The sequence below is a fragment of the Erpetoichthys calabaricus genome, chromosome 4 (assembly GCF_900747795.2).
Source record: "Erpetoichthys calabaricus chromosome 4, fErpCal1.3, whole genome shotgun sequence".
Lineage (NCBI taxonomy): Eukaryota > Metazoa > Chordata > Cladistia > Polypteriformes > Polypteridae > Erpetoichthys > Erpetoichthys calabaricus.
In genome coordinates, this window is record NC_041397.2 from 235,781,304 (window position 1) to 235,807,637 (window position 26,334).

General features: G+C 37.9%; 1 protein-coding gene across 1 annotated transcript in view; it reads right to left on the reverse strand.

The window, feature by feature from the left end:
* The window catches only part of casr (calcium-sensing receptor), a 90,193-nt gene that overhangs the window by 62,964 nt on the left and 895 nt on the right, over nucleotides 1-26,334 (reverse strand). Inside the window, exon 2 of the mRNA XM_028800455.2 lies at nucleotides 13,182-13,208. The gene's annotated coding sequence lies outside the window, so the exon portion shown is untranslated. The remainder of the gene's footprint in view (nucleotides 1-13,181; nucleotides 13,209-26,334) is intronic.

The window sequence follows — 26,334 nt, forward strand, 5'->3', positions numbered from 1 at the left end:
TTTATGTATATGCATAGTCGTGAGTCACTCACAAGCAGTGAGATTTTATTATTTTTTAAATAAATGTCTTTTTATGTTTAACTCAATCTTTCCTGCTGTAGGATGCAGATTATTGTGACAACCGCATCGATTATTGTAATTCCCTACTGGCAGGTGCCCCTTCTAATCTTCTATCACAGCTCCAGCTTATTCAAAACTCAGCTGCAAGAGTCCTTACTCGAACCAGCAGCAGTAAGCACATCGCACCCATCCTGCTCCGTCTTCACTGGCTCCCTGTGTCTTACAGAATCGAATATAAAATCCTACTAATAACCTACAAAGCCTTAAATAACCTCACGCCAAACTACATCAGTGACCTTCTCCATCACTATGTGCCTGCCAGCCCACTAAAGTCCTCTGATTCTGGCAATCTTGTTCTTCCCCACACTAATCTACACTCCATGGGTGACTGGGCGTTATACAGCTGAAGGCCCTGACTCTGGAATGAACTACAGAAATTAATCAGGTCAGCTGACTCCATGAATTCTTTTAAAAAACAACTCAAAACTCATCTGTTCAGGAAGGCTTTTAGCTCTACTTGACTTTATTACCCTTCTCTCAGTTTACTTCTCTGTCAAGATTGTCATGTAACCTGTATGTGTGTGTGCAAGACCATCAATTATGTTGTCTGGTTTTTTTTTCTCTGAATTCACTGTCGTAATCTTCTTCATTTATTTATCTGGTTTGTACAATGCTATATACTGTATACCCTGCCGTTCTTTATTATATTCTGTAAGTGCCTTGAGCATGGGAAAGGCGCTACATAAATAAAATATATTAATATTATTACAATAATAAGTTTTATCTTCTATCTGCTTTTGGCATCTTTAACTGCCCTGTCTAGTTTTTTTTTTTTTTTTTTTATATAAACGCCTTTATTTCCACTTTTGCAAGCTTAATCTTTATCTGTTTGAAACTTTTTCAGCTCTTTGTAAATTCATGTTTTTTTATTATTGTATTTCGTGATTGTTTTTGTTGGAATACCGTTTTATTGGAATAAATAACCATGTTCATATACTCATTTAATCCAGTCCAGACGTCTCTGAACACTTGCCAGAGAGTAGAGTCCAGGCAATCTTGTAGTCTCTCCACAGCCTCCCCAGTCCACTTAGGTACTGTTTTTATTTCCAGTTTACCTGATTTTCATTTTTGTCTATAAGAGGTGACAAGAAATATCATGGCTTGAGAGTTTTGCAAGGGAACCTTTGAAACGCCATGGTAAGCAAATGATAGTGCAGTACAGTAGCAGTAATCCAGAGCTTTTCCCTCTCTTGTAGGACATTTTATCAGAAGCTTATATTTACGGAGCTGATATGCCAAAGTAGAATGAGTAAAGTCATTCACAATAATAACTGTGGTGTCCAAGAATTTATTTTCAGGAGCTGAAACATGTTCTGATAAAAATTTAGTTGCAATAGTAGCATTTGATTGAGGAGGAACATAAACTCCAAAAAGAATAATTAATGCAAACTCTTTTGGCTGTTAAAAGCAGTTTGCAATTAATCATCAAGAGCTCCAGATAAGACGAGCAGCTTCTCTCCAATACTGTGCACCAGAAAATGTTAATAAAGAATCATAGTCCACTACCTTTATGTGTGTTGCAAAAATCATAACTTCGATCAGCTTAAAAAAAGGTTACATTCAAGAAGGATTAAAACCTCATCATGGATTAAATAATTTAGTAATCAATCCTAGAACCTACAAGTAATTGAAGATCGTCCATTTTACTGCAAGAAATGGAAATTTGAAAGTAACATACTCGGCAAACAAGTGGATAAGAGTACCAGCTCTACAATATCGCTTTCTTCCACTAGTGCTGGTGGCTGTGCTTCACTCCCCTGTCACACTCAGGGATACCTGCTTGTACTGCTGACCTGCTGCTGTGAAATCAGCTGCATGGAGGAAAACTCGGCTGTTCAAGACAGAAAAAAATGGTGAGAATCCCTTTGCCATTGAATATCTTACTTGCAAAAGTTTGGCATGAGTGCAAGTTAAATGCTTAACTACATTTAGGAAAACAAATAGCAAAACTCACATAGACAGTCACGCCACTTTGATGTCGTCTTTTGGCTTTACAGGTGATGAGCAGAGCATCTCATCGGCTCAGGCCTGCATGAGGTCTGACCAGATACACAATGGAAAAATGCGCCATAAAGCAGGAAATCACACAGACATATGTATATATCTTTATGTAGAACAGTAGGTGAAAACTCTTAAACTGTAATTCTTATTAATTATGTGGATTGTACCATCAAATGCAAGACCTATTTTTTTGTTGTAGCTTTTTACTTCCTTTTTATATCAGGATATGTTATTTCCTTTAGACTTCCAAACTGCATAAAACCTGACAACAACAACAACATTTATTTATATAGCACGGGGGTAAGACAATGCTAAAAATAATTCTGATCAGTTTTCAGGTTTCTTGCCTCTTGGAGATTATTTATTCTGTTATACAATAAAAGCATACCCACTTCCAAGCATTTTTTATCCCCAAAAAACAAGACTGTATGGTGTCCCATGTTGCTAGTCACATGCTTAAAATTACAAATCTTGCTCATTTTAAATGCTTGGTGTCAGTGTAAACAACACGGTATAAGAAAATTTAACTTAATATGTTGTGTAAATCCAGCCATTTTTCTAACCTGCTTCATCCTGAGCAGGGTCGCAGAGTAGCTGGAGCCTATCCCAGCAAGCATTGAGTACAAGGCAGGAACAACACTTGAACACACACACACACACGCGCACACACACAGACACACACACAGGTGGCCAGTCTAGCATCACCAGTCCACCAAAACTGAACAACTTTGGACTGTGGAATGAAACCAGCCCAGATAGAGGAAAAACATGTAAACTCCACACAGGGAGAACCAACAATGTGAACTCAGGTCTCCTTACTGTGAGGCAGCAATGCTATATTGTCCATAATGCGCAAATGTTAAGATCATAATTAAAAGTAGAAATTGTAAATTTCTTTGCACAAGCAACAATAACAAAATGTTTGTGAGGATGAAGTTTTGACTACAACATGACCACTTCAGGTAAGATGTCAATGGACAAAACATTTCAAATCTCGAACGGATTATCTTCTGTGCTGCCTACATGCAAAGACAGAAATAAGAAGAGTAACTCAATGTAAAGGCTTCATAATTATTTCATACTATCATGGAGTTGTCTATAGACTTTCATATAATAAGGTAACTTGTTTTATTTCACTACTTTTTAACTGAGTCAAGAAGTATATTTAAGCAGTATTTAGATGACAGTTTGATCCAGTGTAGGTTTAATGTTAATTCCTTTTTGCATGTGTTTCTGTTACTTAATTGTAATAAATAATAATTAAACTGAAATAATATTAACTCATTTTAATAAAAAATTATTTTTTCCCTTTCATACATTCCTACTGTTGAAAATACAGCAGTACTCATTTCTTTTAAATGCCATCTTTATTCGATTCTATTTCAAAATCAGTTCTTAGACACAGTACAAATTTAAAAATGCACCTGCAGGGATAAGGAAAAAACAATTCCCACTACCAACAGCAAAGTGTGCAGTTTTGACCGGTACTATGGCCCTCCACAAGGAATGTTACAGAGTTGCTCAACAGAAGTCTTGTAGCACCAGGGCCTTCATTTATGAAACTTTGTGTGGTTTTTGAGCATGAAAAAAATGAAAAAATTCAGACTTATAAAATTTGGAATACGCACATTTTTGCACAATTTACCGTTCATAAATCACAATCACCTTGTAGATATGATTACGTGAATGTGCCTCCAATGCCAGCCTGAAACGCCCATGGAGCATGGTAATCACCTCATACATACAGTCATATGAAAAAGTTTGGGAACCCCTCTCAGCCTGCATAATAATTTACTTTAATAAAAAAGATAACAGCGGTATGTCTTTCATTTCCTAGGAACATCTGAGTGCTGGGGTGTTTTCCGAGCAAAGATTTTTGTGAAGCAGTATTTAGTTGTATGAAATTAAATCAAATGTGAAAAACTGACTGTGCAAAAATTTGAGTCCCCTTGTAATTTTGCTTATTTGAATGCATGTAACTGCTCAATGCTGATTACTTGCAACACCAAATTGGTTGGATTAGCTTGTTAAGCCTTGAACTTCATAGACTGGTGTGTCCAATCATGAGAAAAGGTATTTAAGGTGGTCAATTATAAGTTGTGCTTCCCTTAGACTCTCCTCTGAAGAGTGACAGCATGGAAACCTCAAAGCAACTCTCAAAAGATCTGAAAACAAAGATTGTTCAGTGTCATGGTTTAGGGGAAGGCTACAAAAAGTTATCTCAGAGGTTTAAACTGTCAGTTTCAACTGTAAGGAGTGTAATCAGGAAATTGAAGGCCACGGGCACAGTTGCTGTTAAACCCAGGTCTGGCAGGCGAAGAAAAATGCAGGAGCGGCATATGCGCAGGATTGTGAGAATGGTTACAGACAACCCACAGATCACCTCCAAAGACCTGCAAGAACATCTTGCTGCAGATGGTGTATCTGTACATCGTTCTACAATTCAGCGCAATTTGCACAAAGAACATCTGTATGGCAGGGTGAAGCCCTTTCTGCACTCACGCCACAAAAGGAGTCACTTGTTGTATGCAAATGCTCATTTAGACAAGCCAGATTCATTTTGGAACAAAGTGCTTTGAACTGATGAGACAAAAATTGAGTTATTTGGTCATAATAAAAAGCGCTTTGCATGGCGGAAGAACAACACCACATTCCAAGAAAAACAAATGCTACCTACTGTCAAATTTGGTGGAGGTTCCATCATGCTGTGGGGCTGTGTGGCTAGTTCAGGGACTGGGGCCCTTGTTAAAGTCGAGGGTCAGATGAATTCAACCCAATATCAACAAATTCTTCAGGATAATGTTCAAGCATCAGTCAAAAAGTTGAAGTTACACAGGGGTTGGATATTCCAACACGACAATGACCCAAAACACAGTTTGAAATCTACAAAGGTAGTCATGCAGAGAGAGAAGTACAATGTTTTGGAAGGGCCATCACAGTCCCCTGACTTGAATATCATCGAAAATCTATGGGATGATTTGAAGCAGGCTGTCTATGCTCAAATTTAACTGAACTGGAGAGATTTTATATGGAAGAATGGTCAAAAAATACCTCCATCCAGAATCCAGACACTCATCAAAGGCCATAGGAGGCGTCTAGAGGCTGTTATATTTGCAAAAAGAGGCTCAACTAAGTATTGATGTCATATCTCTGTTGGGGTGCCCAAATTTATGCACCTAATTTTGTTATGCATATAATATTGCATATTTTCTGTTAATCCAATAAACTTAATGTCACTGCTGAAATACTACTGTTCCCATAAGGCATGTCATATATTAAAAGGAACTTGCTACTTTGAAAGCTCAGCCAATGATAAACAAAAATCCAAAGAATTAAGAGGGGTTCCCAAACTTTTTCATATGACTGTATGCAAACACGATGCTGCAGAACTTCATTGGCTGGTAGAGCACCTCCCTCCTGATGCGTCGAGACCCCGATACCTACATTCAAGTGTATCTGGCTATGCTCCTCAAATGAGAGCGCAAGATAATGCATGGCATTACAGCACCTCTTCTCTGTGCCCTGGGGATTCGGGAAAGGCATAAGGCACCATCGTCTGAGCAAGCAACCAGTATCATCTGACACACTTACTGTAGTTTAATTTAATTTAATTATAAGTTAAAGATGTTAAGATTTGCATTGGGTGTGATGAGGATGGATAGGATTAGAAATAAGTACATTAGAGGGTCAGGTCAAGTTGGACGGTTAGGAGACAAATTCAGAGAGGTGAAATTGCATTGGTTTGGACATGTATAAAGGTGAGATGCTGAGTATATTGGTATATATTATATGTATATATACTGTATTATATATATATATAATATTAGTATATATGCTAAAGATCGAGCTGCCAGGGAATGGACATCATATGGACATGTGCAGAGGAGAAATGCTGGGTATATTGGAAAAAAGATGCTAAGGATAGAGCTGCCAGGAAAGAGGAAAAGAGGAAGACCTAAGAGAAGGTTTATGGATGTGGTGCGTGAGGACATGCAGGTGATGGGTATAACCGAACAAGTTGCAGAGGACAGAAAGATATGGAAGAAGATGATCCGTTGTGGCAACCCCTAACTGGAGCAGCCGAAAGAAGAAGATATTAAACACTGAGGGTTTCTCCATTTACCAACAAGCCAGCTACAATGTACAGCACCATTACATCTGTCAAAGCTACTTTGCCTCAAAATAAATGAATCATGATTTGACCCAGGCCACCGAGACACAATGTCGCATGTTTGATGACTTGTGTATTAATAGAATGTAACTGCTTATGGTTAACACAAGCAGCTTCATTCTCACTGCATGCCCTTATTGCAATCTGAGTGTAGTAAAGTGTTCTAATTACATTAGAACAACTAAACACTGCTGCAAATTGCTTGTTTGGTAAAAGCAAGTTAGGTTTTATGTACTGTATGTACACACACATTATGCAGAAACTGAATGTAGTGCTTCGCTGCTCTTTTAATAGCTTCTAGCAGAGCACCTTGGCTGAGATATTCCTAACCTATCAGCCAGTTTCCTGAGAAGTGATAGGAATTATTACTACACGTGTGTCATCATTTAGCTGGTTTGGCTGCATTTCCCTGCTGGATCAAGGGTGTCGTCATTTTCCAGTTTCTCTGAAATTTTGCATATGCATAGGTCGTTAAGAGCTGCCATAAATATATGCGAGCTCTTGCATCACATTTTCTTTTATAAATCAAGACATTTGCGTAGGAAGCTGAATTAGCACATTTCGAGCCTGTTTGTGCATATGCAAGGTCGGAGTGTGCACTGACATGGAAGTGAACTTCACAATCACAGGATATATGACTGGCCAGATCTTGTCTGTGTTCAGTTCTGAAGCACTTTTTACATGCCGCTCTACTTACAGAATAACTTCTTCCAGTTTTGCACAATAATACAATTTTCCTGACATTTTAAATAGCAATTTATATTAGTTAAACCCAACACTCTAGCCCACACAGAATAATTAACAGTATGACCATGCATAAAATGATCACTCCCACACCAAATGTTTTTGCTTTGCCTGTCTACTGTGAATGCCAGAGGGTGCCAGAGATCCCCAAACCCCAACATGAACACACCAACACGGTCCTGGGTTCAAATAAATGGTGTTTTCTATCACAATACCTCACAAATGAAGCACAAAATCCTCCAAATCACCTTTCCTCTTTCCACCACACTGCCTTACTCCAGCTGAGTGTTGCTCGTCTTCCTAACAGCTCGCCCAGACAATGAAGTGCAGTCCATTTTATTGAGGACCCGGGAGTACTTCCGTTGCCAGGACTGTTGGCAGTTGGAAGTCCCACATAGCAGGGAGTATATCCCAATGCAGAGCCCTCTTGCTACACCCACGGACCCCAGTAGGGCTGCTCTGCCGGACTACAATTCCTGGCATTCCCTGCTAGTTCCCAAATGGGCACCAATATTGAGGGCCGCTGCCATCAAGTGACTTGGGGGAAAAAATATCCCCCACAGACAGTCCTTCCCTGACCTCCTTTTCTATCCCGCCCAGAGATGGTGCTACACATATTTCTGGTCAGGACACCTTTCCATTTATCCGGGAGTTCCCACTAGGGTAAGGAACTATCTTCTGTATTGGTTGAGATGTCCATCCATTCATTTGGGGAGCTTTGTCCGGGTACGATACCCTTCCCTCTCTCACCTTGCATGCCTTTCTGTCCACTCGGGGCTTCCCATCCGGGTAAGATATCTTCCCAACTCCTTGCTGGGATGTCCATACCATGTGCCACCTACACTACTATTAACTTTTTGTTTCCATTATGTGTAAGATGATATCAATTCTAAGGCGCATTTCAATTTCAGACACAATAAAATATGAAAAAAATGTTTTACATCTTGCCTGAAGAAGGAGCCTGAGTTGCCTCGAAAGCTTGCATATTGTAATCATTTTTGTTAGCCAATAAAAGGTGTCATTTTGCTTGACTTCTCACTACATTCATAATGACTAACACGGTACAACACCCTAATACTACTGTTTTATATCAAATAAAGTATGGGAAGGTTACCAGTTTCTGTATTCAGTATTGGACTGTATTCTTAATGAAGTCATCATTATCAGAATTGGGAATCATCTGTCAAAAAAATTTTCATAGTGCACTCCTAATTTCTGCAACTTAATTAACCTCCAAAATGGCACACTGACTTCACACAGTCTTTTCAAAGACTAGAGAAAACTAGTAGAGCTACATGGTAAAACATTTGTAAACATTTGAAGCTTAGTTTACTGTGCACATTTCCTAGGATGTTTTGGGAAATAACACTGTTGCGTCATTAACTCAGATTACTGTTTATTTTATATGGCATTTATGATTTTGTTATTCAGTAGTAGTAGGATACAGGCTCTTAAATAACACCATTAGATAGAAGTTTGACTATTTACTGGAGACATGTAACGTCAGTTGTGCTGTTATATAGTGTAGGTCATGGAAAGTTAAAGGCGGAAATCACGTCAAAGCCAGGGATTTAGGCCAGGTTAGCTGAGCAGAGTGTAACAGAAAAATATCAAAGGAAATCCAAAAAACAAACAAAAGACCCTTCAAGGGTCAAAGAGTTCAATCATCACTCATTGAATAGAGAGTGAGCTTTCCTATTTCTAACCTTTTTAGCAGCTAATGTTTGCCACTGGCAAATGCTACACTGTAGTCTTGTAATCTGAGGCACTCTAGATGGTTAGGTTCACACTTTAGGTAAACAGCAGATGAAAATATTCCTGTGGCATCTCACTTATAATCTAGGTATGAAATTATTCGATATAATTCTGAATCAAAGTAAACACTCCAAAAATGTTACAACTAACACCCAACAAATGAAAAGAGACAGCCTTGAAGGAATTGGCCTATGTATTTCCTTCTCAGCCTTATTATTGATTCATTAAACATTTCTGCAATCCTGGTAAGTACCTGAGAGTAATAGTACTGGGGAAAGTGAGGAAATGAAAGGCTATTAAAGGAATCATATCATACTACCATAAATAGACTCTTTAAACATGCTTAAAGTCTTTCTAGATCTTATTCACTAACAAAATGATGCTGGTTATTTATTTAAGACATTCTGTTTTGTAAATTTATGCAAACTTTAAATAATTATACCATGTATATATATTTATTTATACACCCTAATAAGAGGATAAGTGTTTGTGTGTCTGTCTGTGTGACCATCCAGTTGCTAGGTGTCTGTCATTCCAAAAGATGGCACATCACAAACATTTTTTATTCCAGTAGATGGCACCTCACAAAGGGTAACACTGCTTTAACAAATCCCATACTAATGTAGCCAATGTGTCTGCGTAATTTGTAATAAAGATACCGTATCAAATATTACCGTCAAGCAAAAGTGACTTATTGAAAATGACAGAAAAGTGTTTGTCCCTGACAACTCTGTAAATATACACTGCTAATTTCTGGCCCATTGTGGGGCTTGCTGACACAAAGCTCACACTCACTTAGAGGCCTATTCAGGACTGTTAATCCCCCTACCATGTATTTGGTATGTGGGAGGAAACCAAAGTAACTGAACCTACACAAACACAGAATGAACAAGCAGACATCACCTACTGTACACAGTGACTACACCAGGATTTTAATCCATGTCCCTGACGTTGATGGCACTATTGCCAAGATATTAACAAAAGACAAAAATAATATGATCCTGAGGCTGTCAACTTTATTTAAAAAAACAACTGGTTGTCTCATTCCCAGGGTTTAATGTATGAAGGAATTCAAAGTTACCACCCTGAGCAAACAGGAATAAAGAAAGAAAGAATGCAATATAAATTGAAATGAAAACTAAGAATCATAGCAATGCAGATTCCTCTTTCTCTCATGCCCTATAATGTTATAAACCAGTGGTCTCCAACTCCAGTCCTGGAGGGCCACAGTGGCCACAGGTTTTCATTCTAACCCTTTTCTTAATTAATGACCTGTTTTAAACTGCTAATTAACTCCTTTTCCTTTCATTTTAATTGACTTGTTTTTTAAGATTTGTTCCCCTGAATTTCTTCATCATTCCTATGAATTGCTTCTTTTCTTTCCTTAAATGGCACCCAAACAGAAATAAAATGTGAAGTGAGTGACCCAACAGAAGACCAACTAAGTCAGGGCCTCAAACTCTGATCAATTTCACTCCAACCAGTTGCTTAATTAGATGCCAATTCTTGTTATTAATTAAACCCGTTCTTTAATTTCATGGCTTGCTGCTGCTCTCATTGTGCAATTGCATGCATTTCTGAAATTGTTGATGTTCTCTTTTCTAAGAGCTCTGTTCAAATGTTTTGGGGACCTGAGCAGATCAACATTCCTGTGACCTTCACCTTTCTTTATTTTCAGATATTGTGTGATGGACACAGTTTGCTGGTTATGTTTTGGTTCATTTTGTATCTCATTATTGTTTGGCTGCTAATTAATGAAAAAGAAACAATTAAGGGTCTGAGTGTTCAAGACCAAGTCAATTAAAATTAATTCAAAAGAAGTTAATTAGCAGCAAAAACTGGTCACTAATTAAGAAAAAGGTTAGAATAAAAACCTGTAGCCACTGCAGCTGGCCCTCCAGTACCAGAGTTGGGGACCCCTGGTATAAATAGTTATTAAGCAACAGTACATGCAGTACATCTGACTCTGGCAGCAAACTTCAACTTGACTATACCATTCTCATAGTAGTAATCCACCCAGTAGCCCCTACTTTCTCCTCCACTCTATTCCCGGTACAATAATGACTGTAGGTCCACTGCCCGTTCAGTAAAATTAATTATGTTTGCCGATGACACCGCCATCTATGGACTAATTACTAATGGAAATGAAGCCGCATATAAAAAGGAGGTAACTCGATTTTTGTCTTGGTATGCTACAAATGGCCTAGTACTCAATACCACTAAAACTGTGGAAACTTTAATTATATTTAAAGTTAAATTATATTTAAATATTTATTCATCCATCCATTTTCCAACCTGCTGAATCCAAACACAGGGTCACAGGGGTCTGCTGGAGCCAATCTCAGCCAACACAGGGCACAAGGCAGGAACCAATCCCGGGCAGAGTGCCAACCCACCGCAGTAACTATTTATAAATATTTAATTATATTTAGTTATAACTTCTCCCTCTTCACATTTTTGGGCACAACTACAGTATCACAAACACTCTCAGCTGGGACATTACCACCATTTCCATCACTAAGAAGACTCCGCAGCAAATGTACTTTTTGTGACTTAAATATTTCCCAGTCCATTCTAGTACAATTTTATAAAGCCGTGACTGAAAGTGTGATTACATTCTCCATTATTGTCTGATTTGTCCACCATAAAAATAATGCTGAGAAAATACTTGGCTGTGCTCTTGCGTCTAATGCAGACCTGTATGCATCAAGTGTCATAAACCATGTCAAAAGCATGCATCACCACTGACTCCTCTCACCCAATAATTTAGATTGTCTTCCTCGTTTATTCATGTGTTCTCTCATATACTGCATGAAGGTGTGAGTGTGTGTGTTGTATGCACAGTATATGAACATAATAAATTCACATAAATGTGAATTTCCCTTTGGGATTAATAAAGTATCTATCTATCTAATAATAATTGTTTACATTTATATAGTGCTTTTCTCACTACTCAAAGCACCTTAGTGAGTGAATGGGGAGCCACTTCAACCACCACCTATGTTGTAGCATCCACCTGGATGATGTGATGGCAGCCATTTTGAACCAGTACACTCACTACACATTAGCTGTTAGGTGGTGAACAAGAGAGAGAGAGATAGACATTTATGCCAAAGAATGACTAGAGTGATGCAATATATTTATGAATATGTGTGCTTGTGCATTCACATTATACACATACACGCTTTCACTTGCACATTATTGGCTCATCTCTATTTATAACTGCACTAATCTGCAACTGTTTATTATGTATGTTGCTTAACATATTTATTTTATTTGCATGTGATGTTGTGTTTAGCTACCAGCTAAATTCCTGTACATTTAGTACTGGTTAATAAAAGTGATTTGGATTTAACTGCATGATTAATTAATTTACTTTGCATAACACTGACAATAAATTCTACATTTTCAAACACCAGTATCTTACTTGACTAGAAAGCCTATATCCTAGGAGGCCTCACCAAAATTCTGCCCCATTGCCTTAAATTTAACAACTGATGGGGGGTGGTCCTTCTTATATTTCATGATCAAAATACAGTAAGTGTGACTTAATAATCTTTTTACTTTACTGTGTGTAGATCCGCAGGAGATACTGTATTCCTGGGACAACTGCATGGATTGCCTCCTTGCACCCAGCCACGATAATGCACCCTAACTAACTGCACACATTACCTATGCCACAGACAAACACTGAAGGAAGATGACAGTATTACAGTGTTAAATAAAACTCAATAACTGAAATCTTAATACTGTTTATTCACAATTTATCAACACTCTCCATTGCACTGGAAAACATGAAAAGCACTAATCTACACTAATGCAACACAAATGGAAATAATAGGAGCTTATTTTCATTATACATCCATTTTCATATTCCCTTAATTCCATTCATTATTGTATATGCCCATTACCACCCCAGATAGCCAGGAACAAAGAGGTGAGGAACTAGGAGCCAAATAACCAGCTGTTGATGGCAAAGCAGTCCATTTGAGGGCACGCACAACACAGCCCAAGCAGAGCGATGTAGAGTGACAAATTAAATGTCCATCATGTTTTTGGGTGGTAGAAAGTAGATAAGCTGGAAAAACTTCAAACAAATGCCAAAAAAATAAAAAAAACATTCAAAATCAACTGTGGAGGCATCACAAGCTGTGTATTTGTTATAGACTAAAAGTTCAAGTAATGGCCTAACAACATTGGTGGTTCACGTTGGGTGAAATGAACAGAAAGATAGGTCAGTAGAGAAACAGGAGAAATACTGATCCTCAGTAAGTCTGCAAAAGGTATTCTTAATAAGCAAGCATATAATAAAATCCAGAGAATATTGCCAAAATATATGACTTAAACATGTTCAGAAGAATACTCACAATGAAACTCTAAGCCAACTCACCATGTCTAAGAAGGTGCAATAGACCACCTAAGGAATTTAAGAAAAGCAAACAGTTAGAAGAAGGTAGGGCTCAACCAAAACCAAAGTTAAGTGTTACCACAGCTCTTTAAAAAAAGGGAATTGAGCACTTTGTTCACCCAATATCCACAAAGAAAACAGACAGAACACAAATTCATGATGCAGCTTTTCATAATGTACTTTGTAAAGATGTAAAACATTAATTACCTTAACACAGATTTGGAAATGATCTACAAAGGATGTTCATTAGAGTAAATAACCATTTAAGAAAGTAGGGGTCAAAACGTCTGTAAATCTGTAGCTTCAAGATGTTACAGTGTCAGTGTCTTATCAAAAGAAGAAGCCAATATAAATGGAAAATATGCTAGTCTTCCATTTACAAAGAAACTAAGAGTGGAGTTGTGTTTATCCTCTGCACATGTAGGACACTTATGTAATCTTTGTTAGGAGGAAAACAAAACATCGTCTTTCTTTGTCCCCTCTAAAACAGAGGTGTTGGTCAGTTGATTAGATTCCTATGCAAAATCCTCTGTCCTTCCTCTAGCCAAGCTCTTGGGGTTTATTTCAATTTTCACAACATTACAAAGACAAAAGGTTTTGACAAGGGAGTATGACGTTTGTAAACATGGTCATATTTCCCCAAAGCAACAACAAGTTTTATTTCTGGGGTTATTGCTGTTTTGTGAATTGTCAAACTAAAGTTGTTGACAGTCGCCTATTATGATTATTTTCCATTAACAAGAAGAGACATGGGGAGTTGGTCTCATCCGTTATAGGAGATGGACGTCTGAAGCAGAGCTCCGCTAGCAGCGGCTTTATTTTCCCACGTATTTCATATTATTTAGAGGTATCCTGTATTTAACCCGACCAAGGAACTTCCACTACAATATACAAGCATGAGTAACAAGAAGAAAAGTCAGAAAGAACCGGAAAAGAAACTTAAAGCTGCATCAAAGTCTGGACAGACATCCGGCCCAAGTGCAAGGTATGGCCTCTCAGAGACTGACCTGGAACAGGCAGACGAATGCGCAGATTTCCTGGGACCCTGCTCCATTGTATCGTCTCCAGTCTAGAGTGAAAATGGGAGCGAAGGTGCAAGTGATACAGGTCGCGATGGATCGCCGATTTCTGAGGATCATTCGAGACTAGAAAAGGCCCTGCAGGATGTGCTCTCATCTACTTATCGCGAGCCTGCAGCACCTGCTGTAACAGGAGCTGCATTTCCACTCGCGGAGCACGAAATCCGAAACAAACTGTCCGAACTGAAAGAGATGATCACTACACTGGCCACTACCATGGCTACAGCCATAAATGAGCTTAAGAAGGATAACAAGAATGAGCTTAAGAACGAGCTTAAGAAGTCTAACATTGAGCTTAAGAAGGATAACAAAGACCGGGAAACGTGTCTATTTAAACGTTTTGACATGAACTTTAAAAGCATGTTGGAGAAATTAGAGGAACACATCGAAGAAAATAGATCCAAACTGAAAATACTTGCCGACCAGAGTAATGATGTTACAGAACAGCTGGATGATGTTAAGCAGGCATTCACGGCTCGAGTTGAAACAGCGGAACAATTGGCGTCTAACACCGATGAAAAAGCTACAGCTGCGAATTCCGAATGCAAAAAACTTGGAGACGGACTTGCAGCCCTGGAAGATGGATGCAGAAGAAATAATATAAGAATTGAGGGTATACCTGAGAAACGAATAAGCTCAAGCCCAGTGAAATTTGCAGTAGAATTACTCTCTAAAATAATTGGAGATGATTTTAAACTCGACATTGAGATAGCAGCAGCTTATAGCATATACAGATCAAGCACCTTTAAACCTAGGTCTTTTATTGTCCACTTCGAACAATTACGATGTAAGCTTGATGTGATGGCACTTCTCAGACACAAGCAAGAGATTATATTTGAAAATAATCTTATTCGTATTTTCCCCGACTTCTCACCATTAACAGCTGCAAAACGCGCAGCCTACTTTAACATTAAAATGTTGCTACAGAAAGCCGATATCAAATAGATAGATAGATACTTTATTAATCCCAATGGGAAATTCACATTCTCCAGCAGCAGCATACTGATACAATAAACAATATTAAATTAAAGATTGATAATAATGCAGGTAAAAAACAGACAATAACTTTGTATAATGTTAAATGTTAACGTTTACCCCCCCGGGTGGAATTGAAGAGTCGCATAGTTTGGGGGAGGAACGATCTCCTCAATCTGTCAGTGGAGCAGGACAGTGACAACAGTCTGTCGCTGAAGCTGCTCTTCTGTCTGGAGATGATACTATTTAGTGGATGCAGTGGATTCTCCATAATTGATAGGAGCCTGCTGAGCGCCCGTCGCTCTGCCACAGATGTTAAACTGTCCAGCTCCATGCCAACAATAGAGCCTGCCTTCCTCACCAGTTTGTCCAGGCGTGAGGCGTCTTTCTTCTTAATGCTGCCTCCCCAGCACACCACAGCGTAGAAGAGGGCACTCGCCACAACTGTCTGATAGAACATCTGCAGCATCTTATTGCAGATGTTGAAGGACGCCAGCCTTCTAAGGAAGTATAGTCTGCTCTGTCCTTTCTTGCACAGAGCATCAGTATTGGCAGTCCAGTCTAATTTATCATCCATCTGCACTCCCAGATATTTATAGGTCTGCACCATCTGCATACAGTCACCTTTGATGATCACGGGGTCCATGAGGGGTCTGAGCCTCCTAAAATCCACCACCAGCTCCTTGGTTTTGCTGGTGTTCAGTTGTAGGTGGTCTGAGTCGCACCATTTAACAAAGTCATTGATTAGGTCCCTATACTCCTCCTCCAGCCCATTCCTGATGCAGCCCACGATAGCAGTGTCATCAGCGAACTTCTGCACGTGGCAGGACTCCAAGTTGTATTGGAAGTCCGATGTATATAGGCTGAACAGGACCGGAGAAAGTACAGTCCCCTGTGGCGCTCCTGTGTTGCTGACCACAATGTCAGACGTGCAGTTCCCAAGACGCACATACTGAGGTCTGTCTTTAAGATAGTCCACGATCCATGCCACCAGGTATGAATCAACTCCCATCTCTGTCAGCTTGTCCCTAAGGAGCAGAGGTTGTATCTTGTATCCCGCCAAACTGAAAGTGGAAGTTCAAGACCAATATTATGTATTTTCAAGCAAGGAGGAAGCTGAAAAGGAACTAAAGAAGCTGTTTCCGACAATCTTTTGAAAGTTAATAAGGAGCCGTATTCTGTCAAGGCATGGGAAGGACCTATCATCTGCTGTCGGATCCACTTTTAAAGAGACTGGTATTTTAATTATACATCCTTTTCTTTACTTGGACATTATATGTTTATGTCTTACAGTTATAGACGTGTGTGTGGAAGTAATTAAAGTAGGGTTTGTGGTTTTTTTTTTTTTTGCTACCTTAAAGTAGACTGTTTAACATCATACTCTTGGTTTATTGCTATTTCTACTATTACATTACTTTTACTATTACATTACTATTACATTTATACTATTAGATTATACTATAACATTAGGATTTACTATGTTTATCCTAGACTACTTTTTAAAAATCATTCCCAGGGTTCATTCTTTTATTATCTTAATATCTTAAAATTGCTGAAGATTATTTTAAGCTTAAAGACTGTTAATGATTAAATTTTCGGCAGATAGTGTTTAGAATTCAGCTGCAATAGATATCTCTTTGTTTTAATTCTCAAACGCTGCTATGGGGTGGGGTTTGTTTTGTTTTGGACGTGCTCTGTCTCTTTTTATGTCAGAGGACCGGGACATCGCGAAGTGGGATCAAGCCTCATGTGGGGAGGCAAAATGGGGGGGTGGGGAGATAAAGGGGGGAGAGAAGGAGAGCACGCTATATCTAATCTATTCTTCTAATCCCTATAACTATAAATATCAATGCAACAATAGGCTAAAATGCAATAACTCATGGGGAATTTTGAAATTAAGATTAAAACTGCCTCACTACCAGTTAAGACTATAAAATGACATTAAAAACTCAGAATCAATGTCTCCATGATGGGACAGTTAACTTTGTGAGCTGGAATGTTAAAGGCCTGAATCACGAATTAGAGAAAGAAAGTATGCTCTCACCTAACAGGCTTAAACGCTAAAATAGTATTTTTACAGGAGACCCACTTACTAAGCAAGGATCAGTTCAGACTACAAAAAGACTGGACAAGCCAAATGTTCCATTCTAGCTTTATAAAGAAACAGTTCCATTTGTAGCATCAGATGTAGTATCGGACCCTGAAGGGAGATATGTGATGGTCACGGGCAACTTATTTAACAGTAAAATGATTTTGATAAATGTTTATGCACCCAATGTCGATGATAAGGAATTCATGCAAAATCTATTTGCATCCATTCCCAATGTGAACACTCATAAAATTATAATGGCTGGGGACTTTAACTGTGTTTTAAATCCACTCTTAGATAGGACTCCTGTGACAGGGGGACGACATCTAACACTGCAAAGACAATTACACAGTTTTTAACTGACCACAACTTATCAGACCCCTGGAGGTTTCTTAACCCAAACTCAAGATCATATTCGTTCTACTCACCAGTGCATCATAGCTACTCAAGAATTGATTCTTTTTTTATAGATAATAATTTCCTGCCTACGATTAAATTGTGCAAATATGACACAACTGTTATCTCCGACCATGCCCCTCTAATCTTGGGAGCTAAAATCATTAAGCCCCTCACACTCACCTCGTAGATGGCGTCTTAACCCTCTTCTATTAGCAGACGAGAACTGCACAGAATTTATATCCAAACAAATCAGCTTCTTCCTAGAGACAAACACACCCACAGAGGTTTCTGCAGGAACACTCTGGGAAACTCTAAAGGCCTTCTTAAGAGGACAGATTATTTCATATCTTTCCCACAGAAATAAATTAGAAACCAAGAAAGTGTCAGAGCTAAGAAGCGAAATTACTAGAATAGATGAAGAACAAGCCAGGCATCCAAGTGAAGCTCTTCACAGGAAAAGGCAGGCCCTGCATACAGAACTCAACATCTTAACAACTAAAGAAACTGAACAACTTATTTATAAGTCAAGACATCATTACTATGAACACGGAGAATAAGCTAATAAGCTTTGAGCTCAACAAATTCACAAACAAGAAGTTCGCAATGCAATACCAGTAATCACCAACACGAATGGAGAAGAAGTCATTGACCATTAAAATATAATGCACGCATTTAGAGATTATTATAAATCCTTAAATTCTACTGAGTTCAAAGCAGACAACACACAATCTAATGCATTTCTGGATACATTACAGACACCACAAATAGATGCTTTAAGTGCTGAGGAACTGGATAAACCTCTGATGCTAACAGAATTACTAGATGCTATAAAGTCACTTCAAAGCGGGAAATCAGCAGGCCCTGATGGTTACCCCGTAGAATTTTATAAGAAATTCTCCACTCAGCTAGCTCCCCTCTTATTGGCAACATTTACAGAAGCTAGAGACAACCAAATACTACCTCAAACATTTCGTCAAGCATTAATCACCGTCTTTCCTAAACAAAATAAGGACTTGTTACAATGTGCATCATACAGACCAATTTCACTCCTGAATAATGATGTTAAGATACTCTCAAAAATTCTAGCTAGAAGGATGGAGAAAGTACTGCCCTCGGTAATATCACAGGATCAAACTGGATTTATTAAAGGCCGACACCTATCTTCCAATCTCCGACGCTTGTTTAATGTTATATATTCACCAGCAAAATCAAACACCCCAGAGATATTACTATCATTAGACGCAGAAAAAGCATTTGATATGATTGAATGGAACTACCTTTTCACTGCATTGGAGAAATTTGGGTTTGGCCCGAATATTTGTGCATGGATCAAACTACTGTATACCAATCCAGAAGCTTCAGTTTGTATTAACAACATCTGTTCAGACTACTTTAAGCTAGAATGTGGTACCAGACAAGGATGTCCCTTGTCACCACTGCTTTTTGCAATCACCATTGAACCACTGGCGGTTCACTGTCGAAATTCTTATCAGGTAAAGGGGATTATCAGAGAAGGACTGGAACAGAAAATTTCTCTATATGCAGATGATATGGTTTTATATATATGACCCAGAAAACACTGTGCCTGCAGTTTTAACAGCACTCATACAATTTCAAAAGATATCTGGTCTTAGAATTAATCTGAATAAAAGTATACTCTTTCAAGTGAATTCACAAGCATATAATATTAGATAGGACACCCTACCTTTTACCATAGCAGTTCAGTTTAAATGCCTAGGGGTAAATATTACAAGTAAACATAAAGCTCTTTATCAACAAAATGTTGCTGTCTGTATGGAAAAAATTAAGCAAGACTTGCATAGATGATCAACCCTTCATCTCACTCTAGCTGGAAGAATTAACGCTGTTAAGATGAATATCCTTCCTAAACTTCTTTTTTTATTTCAAAACATTCCAATATATATCAATAAATAGTTTTTTAAGCAATTAGATTCAACAATAACCTCATTCATTCAGAACTCAAAACACCCACGTATCCGAAGAGCGACCCTACAAAGACCTCAGGCAGAAGGTGGCATGGCTTTACCTAATTTTCAGTTTTATTGCTGGGCAGCAAACATACAAGCCATAAAAACCTGGGCACAAAAAAATGAACATACACAGGCTTGGTTCGCAATAGAAGTAAAATCCTGTAGTACTTCTTTATACTCCCTACTCTGCGCTCCAATAAATGCAAGTTATCGCAAATATACTAATAACCCAATTGTGCTTTACTCACTCAGAATATGCAACCAACTTAGAAAGCATTTTAAGATGGAAAATCTTTTATCCGTGACACCTCTGCAAGAGAACCACCTCTTTCAACCCTCGCAAACATATCCAGTTTTTAGTACCTGGAAAAGTTTTGGGATTAAAATGCTCAGAGATCTTTATATAGACAACATATTTGCATCTTTTGAACAATTACGTTCCAAATTCAACCTCCCAGCTACACATTTCTTTTACTATCTTCAAATTAGAAATTTTGTTAAACAGAAACTGTCCGATTTTCCTCACCTCGTACCCTCCACCATGCTGGAAAAAATACTGCTCAATTTCGAGGAATTAAACACCATTTCCACAGTATATAAAATCTTATTAGAGTCCCTACCTTTCAAAGACCCAAGAGGACATTGGGAAGAAGATCTCTTAATCAATATATCAGAAATGGAGTGGAAGGTAGCAAAGCAGAGAATTCATTCGAGCTCCATATGCGCATAGCATAGAATTATTCAACTAAAAATTATATATCGAGCTCATCTGTCTCGCTTAAAACTGTCCAAAATGTTTCCAGGGCAAGATCCAACCAGCGAACGCTGCAACCAAGCTCCTGCCTCACTGGGTCACATGTTCTGGGCCTGCACCAAACTAACATAATTTTGGACCAAAATTTTTAAGTGCCTTTCAGACAGCCTTGGGGTCACAATCCCTCCTAACCCATTAACAGCTGTGTTCGGTGTTCTTCCAGACGGACTTGAAGTGGAGAAGGACAAGCAAACGGTGATTGCATTCACTGCACTTTTGGCACGCAGACTTGTTTTGTTAAATTGGAAGTATCCTAACTCTCCTCTGATAAGTCAGTGGGAAACCGATGTTTTATATTATTTGAAATTGGAAAAAATCAAATTCTTAGTTAGAGGATCTGTACAGAATTTTTTCAAAACCTGGCAGGATCTAATCAATATTATTTTAGAATAAGGGAAATAACTATTACCGCATTTATTTCCCTTCTCCATTTTTTATTTACCTATATATATTTCTTCCTTTCTTTTGTTTATTGTTGCCTTATTAAAAAGCCCTAAGCAATTCTCCTTTGGCTAAGCTCTCCTTCTCAGGGGTGGGGTTTGATTTGTCTTCAATTTTTTTTGTTATACAGTAAATTGATCTATTTGTATGGAATGATTACAATAAAATTAATAAATAAAATTTAAAAAAAACAAAAAAAAACAAGAAGAGACATAGCTTCACCATCTCACCAGTCCGGAGCACAGAAAAGGAAAAAAATGAAAGCATGAAGAAGCAGCTCATTCTGTACTAGCTGCAGATATGTTTAGAAATATAAATTTGTCCACCTTCCAGTAAGCTAGCTAAGGTTACATCAATTGCCTCTGTACTAAAACTAGCAGTTTACTGGTGTAACATTGGAATAACAATAGTATTATGTATAACAGATTTGTTAAGAGTGTTTAATAGATTCTATCTGATGTTACAGTAACTATTTGACACATGGTTGAGGATTATTTATTTCCGCCTTACAGACCTCAGAGACCTTTACACATTGTTAAAGGCTGCTAATGTTAATCCTCATCTGAAGCGCCGAGTGGTGTTGTATTGAGGACACATTTTAAATTTAACCATTTTCTTGCTTACTAGTTTGTTATTGGCTGAATTGTGGGAAAGCAACACACAAGCAACTTTGACATACAAAAAGAGAAGTTATCTCAGTTTGACTTCAGCTGTTGGTTAATTTAATTGGCAGGTAATATTACTGATTTAATTAATGCCTTATTACTATCTGCTCTCATTGTAAGGACAAAATGATGTTTAGATAAATTCACGTTTGTTTTTTTTAAATATCTTAATATTCAGCTTCATTTTGACCCTGTATTTACTGAAGTAAGTTTACTAAGCACATTCAGTAGTAGTATTAGTAGTTTTTATGTTTATTTATTTATTTTTTTGCTTTGTACCCTCTTCCACCATAACCTATCGTCTATTAGGGAGGAGTGAAAGCTTTAGATTAGTCAAAAGTTTCGATCTCCGTTTTTCAATGGATCTCGATATTTTAGGGACCCCTGATACTGAAAACTTCAATATCTTGATGACGGGTGTGTGTCTGTCTGTGTGTCACAGTTACTTGAGGACAGTCTAAAGTTAAAATGGCTAGATGGAAAATTATCAAACTCAAAACTTAAGCCTGTTATAAGATGACGATGTGCTCATTAGTTCTTGAGCCAAATTGTGCAAGAGAAAGAGGCACTCTAGAGAAATCCTTAAATGCCTTAATTATGCAATTAATTATGAATTCTTCAGAAAGATCAGTATCAGAGTGGGAAATAATTACTGAAATGTTTTAGAATAGTTCAGGTAGCTTGGTTCCTAGGGCACAAAGCCTACTGACACTCGCAACTGATTTTTTTCAATAGTAGTAGTATTATAGTAGTACAGTAGTATTACATATTAATAGCTACAGTAACTGTCAAAGACAGGTAATAGCAAATAGTTTTAATTATTCTATCTTATGTCCTACATATACCTTCAGCACCATTCCTCTGTATCCACATGCGTGTGTGGACATCTCTTCACTGGTGCACCGTCTCTCAAGCATGTTCTTGTAAAGCCTGTTCCTCAGACTCCATCATTAATTTTGAGGCATCGTTCTTGCCTCCTGTGTGCTTGTATACTTGCTGTCTTTGAAAGCGATTCTCTCAACATAGGCCTTTACTCCTCCTCGTGCATCTCACACTTGCACTCTCTTTTATTGCATCACCAAAGCCAAACTAACCAAACACACCAAAGCCAAACTGACCAATTAGATTGATCTGAGGGATTGAACACACAGACCTTAGTGTTTTATTACATAGTAGGTTATTATTAATAGTAGTAGTAGGAGTAGTAGTGGTATTATATTATTACTATTATTAGTAGTAGTAGTAGTATTAATGGTATTAAAATTGCTGTTTTGTTGCTGTTGTATCACATTGCACATGTGATACTGTTGGCTATATCAAGTAACAAAGAGTAATAGCTCATTGGCACACTATCATTTATCATTATTATTAATAATTAGGCTTCTTTGTTTATGCATTACTTATTTATAAGCAGGTTGGGGAGGTTGGGGGGGGGGGGTAGGGGAGTCCAAGAAGAAGATTCTGCTTTGGGCCCCAGTTTTGCTAGGGGCATCACTTGGTTAACGATATCTGAAAGAAGCACATGAAGAAGTTGTTGAATAAGCCAAATAAATGGGATAATGATATTCTTTGTGTGAAGATAGAAGGATCAAGCTGTAAGATTTCAAGAGAGGATGCTGCAAACGTACTGAAAAAGATGAAGATAAGTAAAACACATGCCCAACTGGAGTGGTGTCAGATATGCTGTAGGCAGTGGACATTCCTGAAGATAAAATGGTGGGCACACTGTGCAACAAGATTGGAAAAGTAGTGTGCTTATTCCAGTATACAAAGGAAAGGGAGATCCATTGGAGTGTGGGTTGTATTGAGCAAGCAAGCTCTAAGAGTAGGTGATGAAGGTGGTTGAGAGATTGATATATAAAACAAAAACAATGTGAGATCAAATGAAAGTTAATGAAATGCAGTTGGTTCTCATGCCTGCATGGAACAACAGATGTAATTTATTTTGTCACGCAAATGCAGGAAAATCATCAGTTGAAAGGAAAGAAGCTGTAATAAGCATTTGGAGATTTGTAAAAGGTATATGAGAGAGTGCCATGAGAGATGGTGAGGTAGATACTGAGAAAGTGTGGATGAATGGTTAGTCTCTGCAATGATGTCAATGTGGTCAGAACAGCAGACGAGGCTAGTGAAAATTTTGAAGTGAAGGTGGGACTTTACCTGGGATGCATTCAAAGTCTTTTACTTTTTTTGACAGTAATGGAGGTGGCAACCAGAGAAGTGACTAAAGCACTGCCATGCCAGTTGGGCTCTTGTATGCTAATGATTTTGATTGATGGAAAAAATTGAAGTGAAATTGAACAAGACGATACTGAGTAGGTAAACTAGTTTTAAAGTGAAAAGCCACAAGGTAAATACAGGAAAGACCAAGATCATGGCTGGAGGTGAAGTAGTTGGAGACATGGAGGACGTGGCTGCATGGCCATGTGCCACGCACGGTAAAGGTGTTGAGCGAGACTCTAACCAATGGTACTGTTTGTCGGAAGCGTTTGCATAAAAAGTTGTACTGTTGTAAAGAGTAGGAGGCAGGTGTTGTGTGTGCCCTTTATTTGTAGGTTTTGTGTTAAATGAGTGCAGGATGTTGATGTAGTAAGTGTAAACTTACATACTGGCAACGGAGTTGTTTTGGAGAAAGTAGGGAGGATGAGCTGCTTTAGTGTCATGTTGAATGCAGAGAGAAGTGTGGATACAGCAGTGGTAGCGAGCGTGAGAGGTGTGTGAAAGAAATACAAAGAACTGTCCCTGATTCTGACATCTAAAGGAGCCTCTCTGACATTGAAGTGTAATGTTATTGACAGTTATGTGGAGTAGTGTGCTTAATGGGAGTAGGACTTGGCTGATGAAAGCAGAACACAAAGCAAAGCTGAACTGGATTAAGTGTATTTAAAAATGCCATATGACAGATTTTTATGGCAGGTAAAGTTTACAATTTACAATTGTATCCATATACCTGATGGAACTTAGCAATAAAGAAAAAATAAACCCTGGTCTAAAGGCAACTAGCATAAGCTGGGAAAAACAAATAGTAGTAAATTATGGGGCTCATGTGGTGTAGTCTAAGTGCTGTACGCTACAGAAAGCAAATGTGACAAACTGACCCACATCAGAGGATTTAAGACAAACAAAGCTATATCCTTTACATACATAAAAGAAAGTGATCATTACATAAAGGAAGGCATGGTTTCACACTCTTAAAAAATAAAGATGCCTCACTAGCCTCAGTGCCTTCAGAGCAATGTTATACAAGGAACTATTTTTGGTCCCCTATAGAAACATCACCAAGAAGATTCCAGAAAAAGCCTTTGTTAATTATGGATCCATATTAGGCTCCATAAATATGAATAGATGGTAATAGACTTGTAAAAATATCAATGGATTCATCATTTTAAGAGACTCTTGCTGCATACAGTAACAAACGTTAAGATTGACTTTTCTTGATCTGTTGTATCCTTCTACGAGGCAGGTAGCCTATACTATACATTCAAGATTTCGGTTTTAGGACTCATTTCAAAACCCAAAGAAACAATTACATATGCAAAGAACCTTTTCCCAGAATGAAATGGTTTATTGTCAAGCAATGTCTCTATAAGGAACCACACAAGCCAGTGCCATTAAAACCCCATATTTTAAGAGTGCAGGTTGCTGAGTTTTGTACTGTCAGTGTGCTAAATTACACAGATATTTCACACACCATTTAGGTTAATATGGCATCCGGGAAATGTGGTTAGTTTAAGCCCTTCTGGAACTCCAAATTAAATTCCTTACGAAGTTAACATCAAGTGCTGGTTCAAATGAAAAATAACAACCACACTTTTAGAAACATTGCCTCTGTAACTGTAATTAACTGGATTGTGCTTGGTAAAGAACAATTTCATTTTATGAGGGGTTCTTTGCATATGGATTAAAAAAAAAGGTTGCTAATTTGTGGAGAAAAAAGCCACCTTTAATGTATAGTGAGCTACCTGCAGAATACTAACAGATCACGAAAACCTGACCTTTTAAAAGCACAAATTCATTTGGCATTTCACAAATCTCTTTTCATCTATTCAAGGTTATTTATGGACCCTATTACAGACCTATATAAATGGCTCTTTCTGGATCCTTTATTTGGAAGGTTCTTTTGGGAACCAAAAATGGTTCCCCTATGGCGCTGATCTGAAGAACCGCTTTGGCATCTTTATTTTTAAGCGTGTGCATACACTGATACATAGGTGCTAAGTAAACTGCATTGCTCCCTTCCTTCTGCTCAGTCTAATAAACACTCCATTGTAAAATCGCACAGTGATTTAGTTTTACCAAAACAAGTTCTGAAATATTGCAATAAAAATATCTTAAAACATTTCCAGAAGAGGTTATTCTAAGCTGTCAAAACCTTTGATGCATTTTATACATTTAACAGCTACTACACACAACCACAATAATAATAAAAATAATAGCAGCAATAATAATAATGTACACTACATAATATAAAAGAGCAAAGCAGACAAGAATTCCAATCTGCTGGGTACATATGGCAAATACAACCAGATAAATATTAGTGATAATCATAATGTGTTTCCTTTTCCTTTTCTTAAGTCCTTTTTTATTACGGATAGAACAAACAATAGCAAGAATTCTAAAATGCTTGCATTCTTGTTACATACTCTCAGTAAAAAGGAATATTTCTAACAGTAATAATGAAT